Source organism: Aptenodytes forsteri, unplaced genomic scaffold, assembly GCF_000699145.1.
Source record: "Aptenodytes forsteri isolate BGI_AS27 unplaced genomic scaffold, ASM69914v1 Scaffold105, whole genome shotgun sequence".
Lineage (NCBI taxonomy): Eukaryota > Metazoa > Chordata > Aves > Sphenisciformes > Spheniscidae > Aptenodytes > Aptenodytes forsteri.
In genome coordinates, this window is record NW_008796112.1 from 1822491 (window position 1) to 1832407 (window position 9917).

The following is a 9917-nucleotide window of genomic DNA, read 5'->3' on the forward strand; positions in this document are numbered from 1 at the left end:
AACGCTTGTACCAGTAAGCAATACCAATTGGAAAACTTATACCTCAAGGTGAAAAGAAAGCTAAAGAAGCAGTTTTCAGGAAAAAGGTATCACAGACCTCTAGAATCTGGTAAAAGAGTAAGGAAAGCATGCATGGTTTAAACTGTAACATTCTTTAGAAGTAGGCACAGAAATTTATATCTGAAGGCTAAAGAGAATTATGTTTTCAGCCATCAGTAATCTAGGTAGTGAAGTTCAGATGTCATTACATGACTCTGGTCTGTTAAATGTAATGAATGTCTCTTTATATGACTGCAGAATTAGGCTTTAAAATAGCAGCTACCCCCTGACAGCAACTTGCATGTAATATGAACATATGCAAAATGCAAATATGAAATACATGTGTCTTGGAGACTGTCCGTTCACAATATTGTTCTGTCATTCCCCAAATGATTAAGTTCTATGTATCGGCACACAATGATTCTCTGTTCACCCTGGGTGGACAATGATGTGACAAACCAGGAAGTTTTATCCCATTGTTCTAGGGAGCCTATATATTAAAGTCATACAATTATATCTAGAACAAATTGAGTACGTGTAAGTTGTTCCAGACCTTACACACTTTAAAAAGCATACATGTGAGCCTTCTCTAGAGGTGTATTCATCAGGGTCCTCTCTGGTTACAAGTGATTTTCCTAATCCAAGATCCAAATACATAATCCAATGCCCTAAAGGCATTTCGCAGAATTGTGATTCTCCTACGGGACTTTGTGGGTATAATACAATGAATGGAACATATTCATCTATAGATGGAGTTTTCCATCTGCAACAGGTTGAAGATGTTAAACAATTCAAATATCCCTCATTTTTCTCTCATGTTTCAGGACACAACAGAATGGAAATCACTTATATGAAATATGATAAATGTTAAAAGCCAATACATTTTAGATCAGTAAATTATGTGTGTAATTTCTATCTGCTATTGTCAGGGAAAGGATATGAGAAATGGGGTGTTTATGTATAGTTTTGCTGGGACATTCAATTATATCTGTATGATTTGCATGTATTGTTTTACAAATCTGAATACCAATATCTAGTAGTCATGTGACTGTTAATCAGCTTCTTCCCTTGTGATACAAAATCCAATCATGTCATAAATTGCACAGTAGGTTTCATAACATGCTGCAATGCGATGACAAGATTGTTCGTATTCAAATACAGCCACCCATATTGCTTGGCCGCATGCCTCTGTTCTGGATGTATATAAGAAGCAAAAGAATTGCAGCTTGTTGTAAATTTTATCATGTGTGAAAATAACCTTGCAGAAACTTACAGTAAGGGCTCAGCTTGGCTGCTAAAAAAGCTATGATTTTTACTTTGTGGCAACTAACGTCCAGAAGTAATCCTGAGGTAAAGTGAAGGCACAGTGAAGACCAAGCACTTCAGTTTAGTCTTGAGTAAAACACAATAAGGTCAGCTCCAAGTGTGGGCTTGGATAATAGCACAGTTACATCACGGTAAAAATAAAGTGCTTAGTCTTCCCTTTTTACTTCAGAATAGTTCCAACAGTTATTTATTCCAAGGTGTAAAAGTCTGCATTTTGAGCAATGAAAACAAGGCCTCCTGTAATATGGTAGCTTCTGTATCGGTTCATCCATTTCCAAGTCAAGTGCCACATAAAATGCCACCCTTTCAACAGGTTAGCAGAGGTCATTTTCAACCTACAATGCATCCCCTGAGATTTGAAGCACTGTTGACCGGCCATATTGCTCAGAAAAGTCCTGACCAACCAGTTCTGTCCTGTGCCAACCTCTTTAATTTGCTCATGTTGTTAATATCTTATTAGTATGTTCATACTAACACAGTCACTTCTTTCAGTGACCATGCTCATGATCAGGGTTAATATGCTTACGTTTTTCAATTCTTAGCATAATGTAGAAAGTCTTTCTGGTCCACCTCCTTCTTTTTTGCCCCCAGATTTCCAAATCATGTCTTGCTTACAGAGCCCTCACTACTAAATACTGTTTAAATTCCACTTGATAGACTTAGTATCTTGCTATAAAGACTTCCACTTTAGCTGCAGTAGCATGCCCATATTGGCAAGCAGTTTTAAAAGGCCATGCTTGACCCATTCTAGTTATAATTGATCATAGCCGTCTGAATTACAAAAGGTGTTTCCTAGATAAACTAACTATTGGTAAACTACCTCAGATCAACAGCATTGCTTTTTTATTCAATGGCTGTGAGACCAGTCATTTTTAAAGGAGTGGTAATGGTCCTAGTTTTCTGCTGAATCTCATTTTCATGACAATAATCAGGAGACAGATATGGTCAATGAAGCCTGGGTCTCTGAGCCTGATGTTTAGCTCTGAAACTTTGGTTTCTGTGCCAGAGATCTGTTGTGAAGCTAAGTTAGTGAAGATGCAGAAAAACTGGGTGAAGATCACACATCCTTCTCCAGCTCCTTCAAGTATATAGGATGTCCTCAAAGCCCAAGCCCCAGTAGCCTCCATGAAGCTAACCATTCTTACCAGTATGACTGTCCTTTGCACAGCTTGACAGATGGAAACACGATTTCCCTAGTGTTTGCACTTCCTTTTATGAGTTATTTACTTTTTTTTAATCTGAAGCCTGGATTTCGAACACTACTGTGCCCACAGTTATAATCCTAGGGAATCCAGTTGCTAGCTGTTTGTACCTTACTCATTGTTTAAACAAGCCCACATCATGCTATATATGAAGAGAACTAGCCAATTTGATATAGTTTGGTCTATCCTACAGTGGCAGAATTATCCTACTTTTTTAACATGATTAGGCCAAAATTTGCTGTAGTTCCTGCAGTTGCCACAATAGAACAGGCAAGGCCAAAATAGGTTAAAGTACTTCTGGAAGAAGCCTAACGATCTTTGAAAGCTATTTGTCATACTTTCTTTCAGAGTCTAGTCTAAGGGCTATGTACTTAAAAAGCAGCCCTTCAGTTTTAGGATTCACTTCTTCACACTAGTGACAATCCTTGTCCTACGGATCCAGTAACAGATGTATGATAAACCTTTAGCCTGATGTTCATTATGGCTGAGACACCGAAAGCAGCAGAGCCCAGCAGGTAATGGGGAAATGAAACAAAGGATTTAATCTACACTTGAGTTCAAAAGGTACAGAGAGAGGTAATGAACAGAACACAGGAAGGGCAGGGACAAATGAGCCAAGGAATTATATAAAGAAGTACAAATGAGGCACCAAGCCATTCTAAGTTGCTCCCTTCGTTTATGATAGGTAATTGTTTGCCTTTGTGCGCTCATAAATGCATTTAAAATAAACAGAACATTTCCTAGTATAGGCCATGGCACTGTTTTTTTCCTGGTAAAACTTTTAAGAATACCATAGGAATATTAAGATGCTGACATGTAAAACTCAACAAAAGAGCTACAAACCTTTTCCTGTTATTAAACAAACGGAAAGTAAATATTCAAGATTGGGATTTATTCCATAAGAGGATGTTCTGGGGTTTTTTTAGTATTTAAAAACATATATACTTCTGGCAACAAATTGATTTATTTGGTTTATTTCAGTTCTTAGAATGTGATGATTTAGGGATTTATCTTGATTTGCTTGTTATTTTGTCCTTTTGTCAGTTATGACACATGAACCTAGACAGCATTTAGGATGAGCTTTGAGACACATTTCAGATAATATCTGAATCCAGTAAGATTGTTTATGTGCTTAAAGGCAGACAGCCACGTTAAAGCACATTCCTGGATCAGGCATGGTCTAGATTAAATGGAGTGACACCAAATTTTTTGTTACATAATAAAAATAACCTATTTTTTTTCCTTAATATTGTAAATGAGGTAAAAGTGTTGGAGACAAATTCAGTTTTAGATGTTATACTCACATCTATGGGAATTATAAATCACTAGTGCCTAGTTTGCATCTGGTCCTGGAAGCTGCCTGAAAACGGTCTGGTACATAGCATTCTCTAAAATCTATTCTATCCTTACATTTAACAAAACTGAAAATGCCTGGGAAACCAGAAGAAAAGCAATGAAAAAAGCCTCTCTTCTGGATTATTCCTAGAACGGAATTCAGTAATCTTAAAGGCAGCCTTCATTTCAGCTTCTTGGAATTCCCTAGAATTTGAACTGAATCGCTGGTCTCTGACCTATTATTAATGAAGGGGTATGATGCAAATCACAAAAACATCACGGAGGACATAAACTGGTGTCTCTGTTTGCAGTATTACAGGTAATGAAGGAAGTGAGTAAGAACGTCACCAACTTGGCAAGATAAAGATGACTCCCTAGATTTGCTGAGGCAAATGAGCAGAGTGATGACAGAGATCCTCTTCTGCCAGTGTATACAGACAGACCTTTGGAGTTGCAGCCTGGCACTTTCCATGCCACAACACTCACCACTTTGGCAGAAGATGAGCACACGCTTAAAACAGAGTGCAAGCCTTGCTCTTCACAGCTGCCGTAAGGTTCCCTTGCCCAGCCAAAGCAGTGAAAAGCATCTTCAGTAAATGAATACCGAGGCCAAAAGGCTGTCTACACACAGTTTGCTTAAAATTGTGAGCATAAAAAAGAACGTGTGCTCAGTTACCATACCCACGTACCCGCGAGCATAACTGCGCTTTCCAACACCCATTAGATACCCAGAAAAAGTAAGTAAATATTAGCCATCAATATTTGAAGAGAAATGTAATGAGCAAAGCCATTATTTTACAATTATGCAGGCATATCTACAAATCTGAGCCAATGGTTTTGGAATCTGCACACATCTGAATGCAAAAACGAACTGTGCACAGAAAAACTGGCAGCCAAACTGAAAAAAAACCCAAACCGCTAAAAATCTTGAAAGCTTTTTCCAAATATTTATTCCTACAAGTTAATACAAAGCACATAATAATTTGAAAAATAATAAGAAAGGCAAGGTTGTAAACAACCAGAGAGATAATTTTCAATATCTGAAAAGTCTGACAGCCTTAAGGGACTTTTTTCTGAGAGCGTAAGATGTACAAAGCAAAAGGTGTTTTTTGAGTGTTTTGCACTAGATTCAGAGCCTTTTTAGACAAAGGGCCAGGTGCACAACTTCACTACTATGAAAATCTATCTTGTATTTACATCTTTCAATGGAGCATAGCATCTTTATGCATTTTGCACAGGGCAGCTACCTTTATGGAATTTATAATTGAAAATTGCTGAAATATGGACATCTAGTGGAGACATCTAATTATTACAGTTTTCTTTCCAATGGAAATAGAAAAAACTGAAATGGACTTTTACTGATTATCTTGCTGGAGCCCAGAGATTTGTGTATTTACATCTTTCAGTGGAGCATAGCATCTTTATGCATTTTGCACAGGGCAGCTACCTTTATGGAATTTATAATTGAAAATTGCTGAAATATGGACATCTAGTGGAGACATCTAATTATTACAGTTTTCTTTCCAATGGAAATAGAAAAAACTGAAATGGACTTTTACTGATTATCTTGCTGGAGCCCAGAGATTTGTCCTTGCTTTTCACTGCCTGGCCCACTGCTTAGTTGCATGAGGTGAAGGTGACAGAGTCAGAATTTGGCAAAACAGAAGCTGTGCGTCATTTAACAACTTACCTAGGTGATTGATGAAGCAGAAAAACTAATGACCCATGAAGGAACAAATGTTTCTTCAACAAAAGGTAAATAAATCTGCTATGGGAGCTCAAGGGATGGGCAAAAATCAGAGGTTGTAAGTGCCCTTAATTTCCCCTGAAATTGCAAGCTCAGACCTTTTGCCTTAGTTTCCATGGGGAGAAGGAAAGCGATAATTTTGGGGGTGTTGAAAGCCTTGATGCAGCGAAAATTAACGTTTAGATTTTCAAACGCATATAGTTTGTAATACAAATTGAGAGCTAGCTAAGAGGACAAAAAAGCGACACTGTGCACTGTGATGCCTGCAGAGAGACACTGATGTGATGGGATGTCAGCTGGATCAAATGGTTCTATAAGAATTCCTCATCAAAGTGTGCTTAATCTCCAAGAACACAAAATCATTTTCCATGTCTGAAGTAAGTATGCTAACTACGTACTCATTTTTAATGTTCTCTTTTCTCATGCTATTCACTTTATTGCCGTCCACCTCGGGATTTCTGCTATTATGGGATTTCTTACTGGGTTGATGGTTGGCCAATATTTGTCTGACTTCTCTTTTTTTGTCTCCTGTGAAAACCATCTGAAACTAAGCAGAAACTAACCTTGATTTATTTCTTTAATAAACAAAATGGAAGATACTGCGTATTAATAAAAATGAAAACTATTCCCTAGTTGTTTTTTTTAAAGTTTCCAAAAACAGTCCCGTATCTCTGTCAAAGTTAATGTAACCAGAATTTCCATGGGAATTTCTGTCAGTCTGGGGAAACTGGAACTGGCTAATGTAAATAACTACAGCCCATCCTCCAACTACTGTTCAAACCACCTTGTGAGAAAGGAACGAGCTTTATTGAAAAGAAAGTGTCATAATGTTTCTTTTACGGACTACAACTAGTATGGGATAAGAAAACGTTACAGGAACATTCTGTGGAAACCAGAGACAGACATGAACCTAATGACAAATCATGACTTGAATTTCATGGGACTTTATGCAAAACGGGTTTTTTTTTTGGTATGCAATCCAAAATTACCTAAAGACACTACAAGAATAGGTCACTCTTTTATGATTTTATGACTAACTTCCTTGGGAGTGCTACATAGGCAAATAGTTTTACAGGCTGACATTTCTGTTTCTTTTAATAAGCCTAAGAATGTAAAATATGTATTTAAAGAGTACCTGGCCTGTATGTTTTGGCTGAGATAGGACTGGGAATTAACCTCCCAACTCCCTGTAGAAGTCCCCAAACATCCAGAAAACAACCACCTTGGATAACAAAACTCCCTAGCGCTTTCCTGCATTACGGCAACTTAATTTTACTGGCAGTAGAATCTTCACAGCATGAAAATTAGTTAATATTAGCTGTTAAATACTAGTTAATATCATATGAAATGAGCTCTTATTGTATAAATGGAATGTTTCATCTAAATGATTTCTGACAAGCTTTGTAATATGACTGTTACTGTGAAAGGACACCATAAACCACAGAAAGGCTGAGAGTACATGATTGCAAATGCTTATGTAGATTTTAAAGGATATTACCACATATGTGGTGACAGGAAGAGTTTAATAAGCCTGATGGTGAGAGTGTGTCTTCCCATCATAACCACATTTCAGTTCTACTCCTCTACCACGGACGGAGAAATCCTGTAACAACACAGAGCAGAAGCTAGCGGCTTTGCCTGGAAAGACATATTGCTAGTTCAGAGGGACTACTATGCATGCACTAGTGTCCCCAAATGGGACAATGCTGTAGGAAATTCTGGGTATGGCAATGTAAACGTCAGGACATTGAGAGTCAGGCAACGGACAACTGAAGATTATGCAGCAAAGGCAACCGTGTCAAAGTTTAAGGCAATGCATTTCTAGAACTGAAGGGTTACAACCAAGTTGTTCTTATCATGATTTGGAAAAGAGGGTCATATTAGTCTTTTCAGAAAGCTGACATTGGTTTGGACCTTAATTTAATACAGAGCCACAGAATAATTCAGCTGAGTATCAAGAAATAGTAAGCAATCGAGTACTCTGCATTAGAAGCACTGAATCAGCCAGAGACAACATGAAATAGTCTGTTCTCATAATGACATTCCTGAACCGAAAGACTGTAAAACTGAAATGGAAATCTGAAAGACGATTTAACGAAAGCTGCAGGCTTTCACCTCTGTAGGGCAGTATAGAGTATTGCATTTTCTGCCGCACTGCAGAGATCCGAAAAGCTCCTGGAAGGATAAATCCTGAAAACTGCCATGAAAGGGATCTTCAGTGCTTTTAGTGCAGTCCCTTGTCTCAAGGCAGGATTAACTTTACTTGAACTGTTCCCGAAAGACGTTTGTCTAACCTGCTCTTAAAATTTCCAGTGATGGACATAATACAGTCCTCCTAGGTAATGACAGTGTTGTCCCCACCTCACAGGTACAGTATTAATTTGCAATATAATCTCCTTGCTCCGCCTATCATTTTCCAGTGGTCATGCAGAGCAACGTATGTCTCCCTCTTCGCAATGGTCTATTTTGCCCATTTTACCTTTTCTAGACTGAGCCATTTCAGTCTTTCCTCACAGGTCACTCTTGTCACTCTCTTCGTGACTCGACAGCAGTATGACATTCCTGATTCATTCCCAGTTTGTGATTCACTATAATCTTGAGGGTTTGCTTTTCAGAGCTACGGCCTAGTCATTTAGCTGCCGCCTTGTCATTTGCTGTGTCATCATAAAAAGGGAGATCCAGGTATTTGTGAAAGTGTCTGTACAATTATTGGTATTCTAAAAAAAAATTGGCATGACATCTTAAAGCGAGCTTGTCCTCCAGATAGCAAAATTTCGGGTTGAAGTGCAATCTGGGCTTATAATCAGAAATGGGAGCGGATATTTGGTTGAAGAAATATGAGTGTGATTCAGTTAATTGACTGAACGGCGTATGCTGCGGTTTGCCTCTCAAGGTTGTATGAAGATAATGAGATGTGAAGGAAAGCAACTGACCTATAGCTTTTTTATGTTTTGTCTACTTCTCACTGTACTGTACGTCTCATAGTAATGTGTCTGCACAATGAGAAAATAGAGATATATCTAGCATAGATAAACTCCACTTCCATTTAAGTGAGACTTGATTTGACAAATTTAGAAGGAATTTTGAAAGAGTGACATCTTTGATACTGGCTTACTTTCATGTTGTTACCCAGAATACTTTAAGTCACCAGTATTTTAATGGTGGAGCTCTAAGAACGAACCTGAAGTCATCAGAGCATCGCTGTGTACTTTGGTGACAGAAATACAACAGGGTCCTTTGTGGTTTAGCTTCAACACTTTATGTGAATCAATGTTCAAAATAAATTAACACTCATGAGCTGGTACATAAAGGGGACCTCTGCAGGAAATAACTGTAAGAACACTAGCTTAGTATTCTCATGTTTTGGGCTACATTGTCTGTGTGGCCTTATAACCATTACTGCAGCCCCCCATGCCTCACAAGTCTGTCTGTAAAATGGGAATAAGAGAGAAAAATCCTCATAAGAACGATGTATTTTTACAACTTTTCGTCAGTGAACTCACTGATCTCTCTGATTTTCAACAGAGAAAATTCAATATTTCAAAATGTCTTGATCCTCTTTCTTTGATAGTGGTACCTCATAATATAACCTCAAAATAAGAAAGAGTAGTTGCATCATAGTTGCATGTATGATTATGAATTTGATGAGCGAGGCCCAAACTGGTAACAAGTTCACTGTGTATCAAAACAGAAAAAGTTTGTGTGTTTGTGTGTTTGCTCCACACTAACTAGTGAAAACGCTTTGCATTTTATTCAGGTACTTTTTTTTTTTTTAATTGCACCGCCACATCCTCCCGAATTCAGCTCTGGTAATAAGCTGCACCATCACAATTACCTCTGTTAACAAGTTGTGTAAGTAGCATTGCATTATCCCAGGCAGTTGTCAGCCACGGCCACGTCGAGGTTTGTTACAGAGCCAAAACCAATTGCTTCAAGCTGAAAATTCTCTGCCTCACCTCCCACAGCTATAAAATTTCTTACACCCATGTATCTCAAATGCCCCTTATTATGAAGCTCATCATTCATTTCAGGACGGGTGTTCCACACAACATGTCATTTTTCTCTCACTTAATATTAAATCGCCAGCACCAGTCGGTTTGCAGTCCGGGGACACTACTGCAGTATCAAGGACGGCAGCAACTAGAAAGGCAGAGCTGCGGCGCAGAGGTCCCCAGGGAACCCACTCTTTCCCTTCCTCGCACGGAAGCGATCTCCGCGTCTCTCACTTGAGGCTCGTCCCGGAGCCCAGGCACGGCCCACCTCCCCAC